Source organism: Myxine glutinosa, chromosome 12, assembly GCF_964187855.1.
Source record: "Myxine glutinosa chromosome 12, kmMyxGlut1.1, whole genome shotgun sequence".
Classification (NCBI taxonomy): domain Eukaryota; kingdom Metazoa; phylum Chordata; class Myxini; order Myxiniformes; family Myxinidae; genus Myxine; species Myxine glutinosa.
The window spans coordinates 42,180,293-42,191,175 of NC_136272.1; the positions used below are offsets into that span (position 1 = coordinate 42,180,293).

A 10,883-nucleotide genomic window follows, 5' to 3' on the forward strand; every position below is an offset into this window, starting at 1 on the left:
ATGCCGGGTACTTCTGCTAGTAATAAATAACACGCTCAGCTTAACTAATACATAGGGAAAGATTACGTATTAGGTGCACTGTGCGTGTTATCTCCAGATGCTGTGCAAAATTCCAAAGTCTTTAGAGGACATGCAATGTACATAAAAACGATACGGAAAATTTTCCCCACTCTATGGATGCAAGCTGAACATAATGCAATTAGTGGGGGGGCCAATGTTTTCCCGTTGAATTCAAATGTTAATTTGTGGACACTGGTTGGGTTGTCTTTAGGGATGATAGAAGTTGTAGAAAAAATATGTCTCCATTTTTTTCAAGTTCTTTATAGCGGCCATTTTGGATTATCAAAATGGCGTTTGTTGAAAACCGAAATTGTCATTATCTTGGCTTCTAAATGACCTAGAGTGTTAATTTTGGTGTCCAAATGTACATATTTGCGGATACTTAATCCAATAAACACACATTTATACACCTACATATGATCAAAAGGGTTCTTATGGCAGCCATCTTGGATTTTCACGCACTTATGCCAACACATATATATATTTTTTTCCATCATTTTCACTTCTAAATCACATAAAGGCTGGACTTTAGTGTTCAAATGTACACTTATAATGTCTTTGTGCAATATTTTTAGTTGCCAGTGTTCATTGTTACATTGAAGGATCTCCATCCTCCTCATCATCAGTGTTATCGATTCCCATGGGGCGCTCCTGACCCGTGTTACCACACACCTCTTCATCTGCCCCACACATACACATCTCAGAACAGTTGAGATGCTGAGACCTGCATGAGCAGTGAGACATGCATTGGGTCTTCTTGCAGTTACATTTGATTAGATGTGTGATGGCAGCTGGGGCTGGAGGGTCCTTGGTTGTGATGGGCACCAGCTGATCTCCTTCTGCTCTCCATCCATGTTCTGTTGGTTGTGGAAGCTGGGGGTCCGGTACATCAGCCTGATGCCACACCATGGCCCTGGAAATGTGCACGAGCAATGGCTTCATGTAAGCTCCCCGTGTTGGTGCAGCTTCTGTGCCTCTAGCTGTTTCTTGGTAAACAGTCTCCACCTCAGCTTGCCCACATCCACAACTGTAGTACGAAGGCTCATACAGCTGGCATACAAATGCCTCAATGTCACTTTCTGTGTCAGCTCTCAGCTCCTCAGAGGCCCCAAGGTCATGAAACGCAGATACCACCTCAACAGAGCACCTATTGAGGGCTTGCCAACATGTGAGCTTTCCCTTGCCGGCAAACCGACCAGTCTGGTCTGCTCCGTGAATGCATGGAATCCTGGTAGGGCTGCAGCCTTCCTGACACCAAGTTCATGTACTATTGGTTCCAGTGAGATTTGCCTCTTCTTGTTCCCCACACCCGTGATGAAGTATGTGTCTTTGCATAGTTCATGGTACCGGTGGAGTGCTAGGATGAATACATCAGTATCAGGTGACTGAATGTACAGCTGTGTTGCACCTCTTCGGACGGCATCTAGACTGTGAAGAAAGATCCTCGTATCAGCCTCCTCCTGGGAGCTACGGAGATGCTGTACATCCATGCAGTTGGAGAAGACATCCTGCCTTGAAGTGACGATGAAGACCTTGGTAGTCCCCTCAAAGTGACACAGAGCTTTCTTTGCCAGATAGACAGTTAGCTCATCTTTGGTGTTGGTGTGCGACAGGAACTGTTTTGCTGTCAGTTTCCCAATCGGGGTGCTGTCTTGAACGTGGTAAGCAGTGGGCGGCTTGCCACCTTGGCGCCTCTCCCGTGTGGCCTCTTTCAGTGAATTTGGCAGATCATATCGGTCAAACACGAGGTGGACTTCATCATACCCGTTGGTCTTGCAGTCCAGTGTTGCATTGAAATGGCCAGCCCACTGGGCACATGTTTTGACCCATTGTGGCTTACCCATTGCTTGCACTAATGCCATGCCGTCTATGACAGTCACCTTCTTGGGAGGGGGTGGAGTATGTTCAGGATTGTCGTCGTCTGGCTGCTGACCAGTGCCAGTTGACTTCTTGGGTAGATCTTCTAGGATGCCCATGAGCTTGCTTTTGTCTGTGCATGGTAGTAGTGTCCCAGCCATTGCAAAGAGGGTTCGTGGAAGCGCGGTGAATTCATATTGACCTATGGCATCCTTCAAGTTGATCTCTGGTCGTGAGCGGGCCACGATCAGCATGCGCGCAAACAGTGACCTGTCGTCTTTCAGCTCTACAACCTTGTCTGCCAGTTTGTGCTTCACAGCTTTCCTGGCACTCTTCCACATCTTCAGTTTGACCTTTCCCATTCTGGCCCAAAGGTTGATTTCATTTGTGTTGATGCGCTCTGCAACAAACGTGTTATACGCTTTCTGACCAATCTCATCTTGGTTGCAGACATCCTTCTGTACTTCAGCTGGCATCACCACCTTGGTGATGATAGTCGTCAGGTCTTCACCCTCATGCGTCATGGGATTCATGGACTCTCTGATCACATTCTTCAGTCGACGAATGCTGTCTTCCTGCCGAGCCCAGACTGTGGTTGATAGGTCGTGGTGCTCCTTGCGTGTAGCTGATTGTGAGCCAGCCATCTGACGGGCTTCTTCAGCAAGCCTACTCAGCTCTGGTGCTGTCAGAAAGAACCTTTCGCGGGCACTGGCATTCTGGGTAATGCCCACAATACCCCCTGTCACCTTCATGATCCTGTTGATGTGCTCCAGTGCATGGTCCACACCTACAGCACAGAAGGGTGTAGCTGTGCGTGAAAGTAGCCACACTGTGTCCGTCGCAGAGTACGGCTTGGTGACATCTGGGTTTGACCGTGTCTTGAAGCTATACGTGGTACCTGTGGCAGATTGTTTGTTTGGTGCTTGGCAAGGAACAAAGTCTGGAGCAGTCAGAACCTTGAGTGAGCGGTGTCTGGCCTTTCGGTCATGTAGTGTCAGTGTTCTATGTTCATCTGTGGAGGGTGCATGTTCCCGTCGTTGGTAGAGTGCCCAGGCTGTAGCATGGAGTGTCCGCTTCCCATCAGGTGTGTCTTCATTGAAGTCACTGTTGTCCACTGCAAAGAAGACAAACGTCCCTATGCGCATGGTTCTTGGAAAGTATACACCCTGTTCTGTCGTAGACTCTATGACTGAGTTGGCCAGCTGTGTCTCCAACCGCAAGATCCGACTATAATCAACAGACAGACCGAACCCATGCAGGAAATCCAGAAGCTTCTTGTTTCTGGTGGACTGATGGACTACAATGGCAACGGCAAGCTGCTGTGGCCATTCTAAGCGATGGCGGAATGGTGCATCTGGCTCTTTGGGCTTGTACGTGACTTGGCGTTTTGACTTGTAGCCGTACATGATGTTCTGACTGATGGTTATAACATCTCGATGAATAGTGGCTGAGCGCATAGTCTCTGGCTCAATGCTCGTGGCTGGTCCTTCCAGTAGCCAGCGGAGGAAAGCATAGAGTACTTTGGGTACATGCTTTTCAGCATCATCAGTGTTCATTTCTCCTTCAAATTGCCATGGGTGCTTGTTCTGACAAGCAATGGCACTGCGGAGAACAGAGGCACTCTCAAACAGTTGTTCGATGTTTTTTTCATTTGTCTTCGTCATTGCATCTTCGACAGCTGCATCACGCACGGCAGTGGAGAATACACAGTCTGACTCGTTTCGACGTTTTGGTTTCATGAAGTGAACGTCATCAATGTGAGAGTTGATTTTCTCCTTCATGCCTTGGGTAGTAGGTGATGGGACATTGTGCACACCATTATTGTCAAGAATCCTGGAGTAAACCGACTTCAGGTCAGACATGTTGAGAATTTCACCAGCTTGGAGTAGAGAGCGAACAAGGCTGACAAACTCAATGTCTGCGGCTATTTTGATAACATTAGTTTCTTGCAGTATGTGTTCTTTGTCATCACTTGATGTCCCACTCTTGGGAGCACGTTGGACATTCTGCACCCAGCATGGGAGATGATACTTGACGTCGATTGCATGAGCATCATGTGCACTGATGGCAGCACTCAGCTGAACTTTCCACTTGTGGTTGCTGCCTTCTTCAACAGCTTTCTTCAGCTGTTTACCTGCGTTGAACGTGCATACAACATGTACACTTTCCTTAGTGACCTCTTGACAGAAGAAACAAAGGTCTCTGTTGAATGGAGTTGATGATGAACGTGTGAAGCGAAGAGTCTCGTCTTGCGTAGAACCTGAGGTACTTGCAGCGGCAGGTGCAGAAGAAGGACGTCCACACCTCTTATGAAGATGCTGGGTGTCGCCATGTTCGCAGGCTTTCTGGTGGCGAACTCTAGCACGCTCCAGGTGAGCAGTGTTGCATGTAGATCCATAACATGCCCGGTGCCACTTTGCTTTATTGTTCCTCAAGTCAGTGGCAGTGAAACAGCTTAATCGTTCGCTGATCTGTTTGAAGTCGGCATCACCATATCGTGCCCTCTCCTGGATGAACTGGAGAAACTTTGCATATGAGCCCAGTGCTGGCTCAGTCACTAGTGCACCTTGGGGATCCTGGCACTGAATGCAAAGTGTGAAATCAGTTTCTTTCTTGGTTTTCTTGCTTTTTGGCTCCATCATAGCTCAGGGTCACGAATCTGGAACATACAAATAACAAATAACAATTAAGATAGATGTGCATTAAGTTAGATTTTGGACACTGGTTCGGCTGTGCCATAAAAACCTATTTTTATCCCTTGTAGGTTATTAAAGAAGGTTTCATTCAATTCTCTATCCCCAAAAATGTACAACTGGACACCAGAATCGAAACTCTAGGTCATTTAGAAGCCAAGATAATGGAATTTTACGTTTTCGACATCCGCCATTTTGAAAATCCAAAATGGCCGCCATAAAGAACTTGAAACAATTGGAGACATATTTTTTCTAGAACTTATATCATCCCTAAAGACAGCCCAACCAGTGTCCAAAAATTAACAAGCAATTTCACCGGGCATTTCAATCTGCTACATTGGCCCCCCCACTAAATTCTGGGATTGTCAGGAAAAAAATAACATACTTAAGAAATCAGGGACAGAAGAATGTAAATGGCAAGGAAGACAGAGTGAACTAGAGCAGCACTCGGTAGAGCGCATACGTCCGCCAGGCGTTTTAAACCAATTTAAATGGTTGCTAGAAGACAGGGCAGCATGTCGAATCATACTAACATAATCATAAGACTTTAAATAAACAAAGAAAAAAATTCCCGATTTTGGGGGGCACCCCCCCCCCCTTGCCTCCCACCCCATGTATCTCCTCAGACCCCAATCTTTCCAATGCCTTGAACAAACATTGGTGCATCACGGATGATGAAGGTTGTGGTGAAGCTTCATCAAAATTGTGTGTGTAGGTTCTGAGAAAAAAGCAAATACCTATTTTGGGGGGCACCCCCCCCCCCGTAGATCCCCAACGGGGCAGATTTTTTATAATGCCGTGAACAGACGTTGGTGTATCATGGGTGATGAAGGTTGTGGTCAAGTTTCATCGGAATTGCGTGTGTAGTTTCTGAGAAGAAAGCAAACTCCGATTTTTGGGGGCAACCACCCCCCCCCCCCCCACCCCCACGTAGATCCCCAAAGGGCCAGATTTGTTTTTAATGCCGTGAACAAACTTTGGTACATCACGTGTGGTGAAGCTTGTGGTCAAGTTTCATCAGAATAGTGTGTGTAGTTTCAGAGAAGAAAGCAAATTCCTATTTTTGGGGAGTTAAACCTGGATCCACTTTGACCCCGGTAAACCCCCTTAGACCCAAAAAAAATTTTTATGCCGTGAACAAACTTTAGTCACAACACAACAAATATAATTTGTGTCAAATTCGGTCACAATCCCATCAGCGGTTTCGGATGAGAAATTTCAAGTGTTTACGGACGGACGGACTGATTGACTGACTGATGGACGACGTGCCATCGCATAAGCTCCGCTGAACTTCATTCCAGGTTAACTTAAAAAAACAACCTCCATCCACCTTCGGTGGCGGAAGTAAAAAAAAATGATGAGGGTTGCTGGGTTATGGCCTAGACCAGTGAGGTGTTCTAACAGTCTGGATCCCCCCCCGCCACCCCCCTTACTCTCTTCCAAGTGTTTTCCATGGTCGGCTTGTGCTGATGCTCGCAATCTCGGGCAGTCGTCACACGTTGGCAGAATGAAATGAAAGATGATCAGCAAACGTCACAAGAGTTGAGCCGGTATGTCCAACATTTATTTATTTATATATACTAACGGAAAAAATTCCTGTGCATCATTTACACCTACATATGTGAAATGAGAAATGAAAAAAAACACCACATTGTTTGCTCATAACAATATTATGGGCCAAATTTACAAAAGGCGTTTAAGAGTTAGATGCGTGTAGAATCGCTAATCGTGTGATGATCACCCGTTCAAAGTTAAATTGCTGAAGAGTGTTTATCTAATGCGCGATCAAAACCTAATTACAAGCGTTTAAATTACAAATAAACTATTACACGTCAACAAGGACATGTTTAAGGCCTTGAAGCAAGCATTAGGTAAAAATGGTATCGTTAAAACTGCAGTTGGACTCATATACTTGCTGGAAGTTTAAGTTAACTTTAGAATAACTGCATGTTACGTTACACTATTGTGGTTTATGTACTGCAGTGAGGATTGCTGGTAACTGAAGTGATCATCTATCTATAATTCCAGTAATCTCTGTGTGTATGTTTGTATGTTTGTATGTTTGTATGTTTGTATGTTTGTATGTTTGTCTGTGACCGCTGTTTCTCGACAACCACGGGTCCGATATACTTGAAACTTGCCAGGTATATTGCTGGGGACCCGAGGATGTGCCTTTTCAAGGTTTGAAATTAATCGGACAAGTAGTTACCGAGCTATGGCGATTTAGCCGTTCGCCGTTCGCTTTGGCGTTGCGAATGGACCAAACCATTTCATGTAAATAGAGGGGGGGTTCTGTGGTCGTTGCGAATGGACCAAACCATTTGATGTAAATAGAGGGGGGGGGATTGTCACCGTACTCGCAAGCCGTTCGCTTTGCCTTTGGCTTTGCGAATGGACCAAACCATTCCATGTAAATAGAGGGGGGGGGGGATATAATTTTAGATATATATATAGTACGGGCATGCCCTAGTAGTTCTAATTACAGCAATCTGCAGAGAATTACTCCTTAATAACAAAGTTAAAACTAGAGTTGGTTACAGTTCTAATTACAGTAGTTTGCAGAGAATAACTATAGTAAAGGGATTTATAAGAATTGCATGGCTTATAATATTGGTAGTTTACATGGGATGGTGAATGTGTTAGGAGTGCTTGAATTAGCTCAAGAGGAGGCAGAAGAGGATAGGAATAAGGCAGTTCGACGACGTGCATTGAGAATCTTCGAGGATAGATGAAATGAAGACGTATGACAATATCAAATTTGTCTGGGGTTCCACTCGAAGGAATAATTTCGTTGGCTGCTGAATCTAGTGTAAGATGACCTGGAACAACCTAAGATGATGAGCAATGTGCTGAATCCCCTCCATTAATTGTCCATGGAGCTTTGATTCAATGCAAGTACATCATTTCAATTGAATGTTGGGGATATGTGCAGTGTTTCACAGGCTTATGGGCTGTTTAGACGTGCGACAACTAAACGACTGTTCAGATGCGCACAACTAAACGACTGTTCAGACTCGCACAACTAAACGACTGTTTAGACACGCATGGCTAAACGGCAGCTTAGACGTGCACGGCTAAACGGCTGCTTAGACGCGCACGGCTAAACGGCTGCTCTGACGTGCACGGCTAAACGGCTGCTCTGACGCGCATGGCTAAACGGCTGCTCTGAGGCGCACGGCTAAACGGCTGCTCTGACGCGCATGGCTAAACGGCTGCTCTGACGCGCACGGCTAAACGGCTGCTCTGACGCGCACGGCTAAACGGCTGCTCTGACGTGCACGGCTAAACGGCTGCTCTGACGCGCACGGCCAAACGGCTGCTCTGACGCGCACGGCCAAACGGCTGCTCTGACGCGCATGGCTAAACGGCTGCTCAGGCGCGCACGGCTAAACGGCTGCTCAGGCGCGCACGGCTAAACGGCTGCTCAGGCACGCACGGCTCAACGGCTGCTCAGGCACGCATGGCTAAACGGCTGCTCAGGCACGCACGGCTCAACGGCTGCTCAGGCGCGCACGGCTAAACGGCTGCTTAGGCGCGCACGGCTAAACGGCTGCTTAGGCGCGCACGGCTAAACGGCTGCTTAGGCACGCACGGCTCAACGGCTGCTTAGGCGCACGCACGGCGAAACGGCTGCTTGGGCACATATGGCTAAACGGCTGCTTAGGCGCGCACGACTAAACGGCTGTTTAGACGCGCTCGACTAAATGGCTGTTTTCTCCCTTTGTAAATTACTATCGAGATGGGCGATTACAACTATGTGCGCGTACAACCATGTTTTTATCAGTATAGTGTCGAAGATTTAAGTGTGTGTTAGGATGCCCCTCACTAAACGCCTTTCGTAAATTTGGCCCTTAGCGTTTGATAAAGAAGAATTTGACATGCAAATGTCAACACGTGTGCAATTCATGTCTTCAGAGGCTCGAACAAGGAGTGGTGCAGTCAAAAATTAGTTAACAACAGCTCAGTATCTGGTGTGACCACCATTTGCGTTGACACACGCTTGGCAACAGCGCCTCATTGAGGAAACAAGATGGTTGAAGAAAGGTTCAGGGATGGAATTCCAGATCTGTATCAAGGACTGCCTCAGTTGGGCCAAGGTCGCTGGCTGGTTTTGAAGACGGCGCAATCATCGTACCATTTTGTCCCACACATGCTCTATGGGAGAAGGATCAAAAAAGAAAGAAAGATCGAAACAACTGGCCAGAGAAATGTGGGAATGTTCTGTTGTGCGATTAAGTCGGTGACCACTTGTGCGATGTGAGGGCGCGCCTTATCCTGTTGAAGTGTGATGTGATGTCCATGAACCTGCAGGAACGGGAGGATGTGAGGACTGAGAACTTCATCAAGGCACCGAATACCTGTCAAATTGCCATTAATGACCTCCAACTGGGTTCTGTGATGTGCAGTGATGCCTCCCCTCACCATCACGCTTCCACCGCGGAATGACGAACTTTGCACAACACATGCGTCAGAGTAACATTCCACTTACCATCGATAAATGCGAGAACAGCCATCACTTCTGTCAAGATGGAACCTTGACTCATCTGTAAAGAGGATAGCAGCCCAATCTTGTTTCCTGAACCTTAGATGTTGTCTACACCAAGCTAAGTACAAGTGCCGATGACATGGTAATCAAATCCGACGTACTGCTGGTCATCGTGGTCAGATATTATGCTCGCAGAACTGATTCCTGACAGTTCTGGCACCGATTGGTCGCAAGGCAGGGATGCCCTGAGCTGTCAAACTTGCTGTCTGGAGCCGATTCCTAAGATGCACCAATGGGATATGGCTCTTGTGCCTACGTGACGTCACACGTCGTCGCCAACAACGTGCATGTACAATCGATCACAATCGTGCATGTGTACGTGGAAATCTCGATTTATGTACAGGTGGTGGACCAAACAATGGAAACATCTGGGTAAATGAGGGACACCAAGTATATTGAAAGCAACAGCTTCCACACAGGTGTGGCCCATGTGTTAAGCCAATAACATCCCAGCATACTTAGGGTCATGTATAAAAATGCTGCACAGGCCAGGTTGCCCATAATTATGGCTAGCATGACCAGCCTCAGTGACTTTGAAAGAGGGGTGATTTTTGGGGCACGTTTGGCAGGAGCTTCAGCGACAAAGGCAGCTCAACTTGCTGATGTTTCACGAGCAATGGTGTTGATGTTGAAGGTGATGTCGGCATGGAACTCTGACAGAAAGCCATCAGTATAGAGCAATAGTGGGTGGAAGCATATACACCAGGATCATGATACTGATATCCATGCATTAATTTGGAATGCAAGGCAAAGCAGGCAAGCAACTGCAGATTAATTAATTGTAAATTTCAACTTGGGGCACGAGCAGCCAGTTACATTAAAAATGGTCCATCAAGAACTCCACAGAGCGGGATACCATCATGGGGTTGCAGTGAACAAACCGAATATCACACCTGGCAATGCATGTTTGAGAATCCAGTGTGCAAAGAGCACAGGCAATGGAGTACCGAGCAGTGGAGAAATGTGATGTGGTCAGATGAATCATCCTTCACCATTTTGTCGACAAACGGACGAAGTGCACGTGTGGCGCCAACCTAAATAACTCTACAACTGAGTTCTTGGTTCCAACAGTGAAGGGTTCTGGTGGTTCTGTAATGTTGTGGGGTGCATTTACCTGGCATGGTTTGGATGCAGTCATTCCGTTAGAAGGCAAGGTCAATGCCAATCTCAACTTAATGCTACTGAGTGATCATTTTCACTCCCTCCATGTTGCATAATTTATTTCCTGCATGGAGGGGTGTCTTCCAGGATGGCAGTGCCCCCGTCACAGAGCGAATGCGTTGATGTGCACGGCATTGATGTTATCCATATGTCATGGCCTACTCAGTCACCAGATCTGAACCCTATCGAACATTTATGGGATATTCTGGAACGACGCCTGATACAGCGTTTTCCACCTCCATCAAACAGGTGTGAGTTGATTGACTTTCTCATGGTAGAATGGTGCAGATTTCCAGACACTGGTTGGTGCAGATTTCCAGACACTGGTGGACTCTATGCTGCTTCATACAGTCTGTACTGGCCGCACGTGGTGGCCCAACGCCATATTAAGTGACTTTACATTAGGCGTTTCCATTTTTTTGGACTACTACCTGTATGTGTGTGTGCGCATTTGGAAAACGCCGCTGATACCGGTCGTTATCTCCATTCGTGAGTCTCTCGGACTGAACCGAGCCTTCCCTGGTCCCAAAGCATCCATCTTCACCCCAGCAAGGAACCAAGACTAC

General features: G+C 46.8%; 1 protein-coding gene across 4 annotated transcripts in view; it reads left to right on the forward strand.

The window, feature by feature from the left end:
• The first annotated feature begins 4,959 nt into the window (after positions 1–4,959).
• RAD51 (RAD51 recombinase) overlaps positions 4,960–10,883 on the forward strand; it is a 75,944-nt gene continuing 70,020 nt past the window's right edge. For 2 of the 4 annotated variants that reach the window (XM_068132736.2, XM_078766305.1), the window contains exon 1: positions 4,960–6,160. The gene's annotated coding sequence lies outside the window, so the exon portion shown is untranslated. The remainder of the gene's footprint in view (positions 6,161–10,883) is intronic. The other 2 variants (XM_068132734.2, XM_068132735.2) reach the window with 1 other exon arrangement.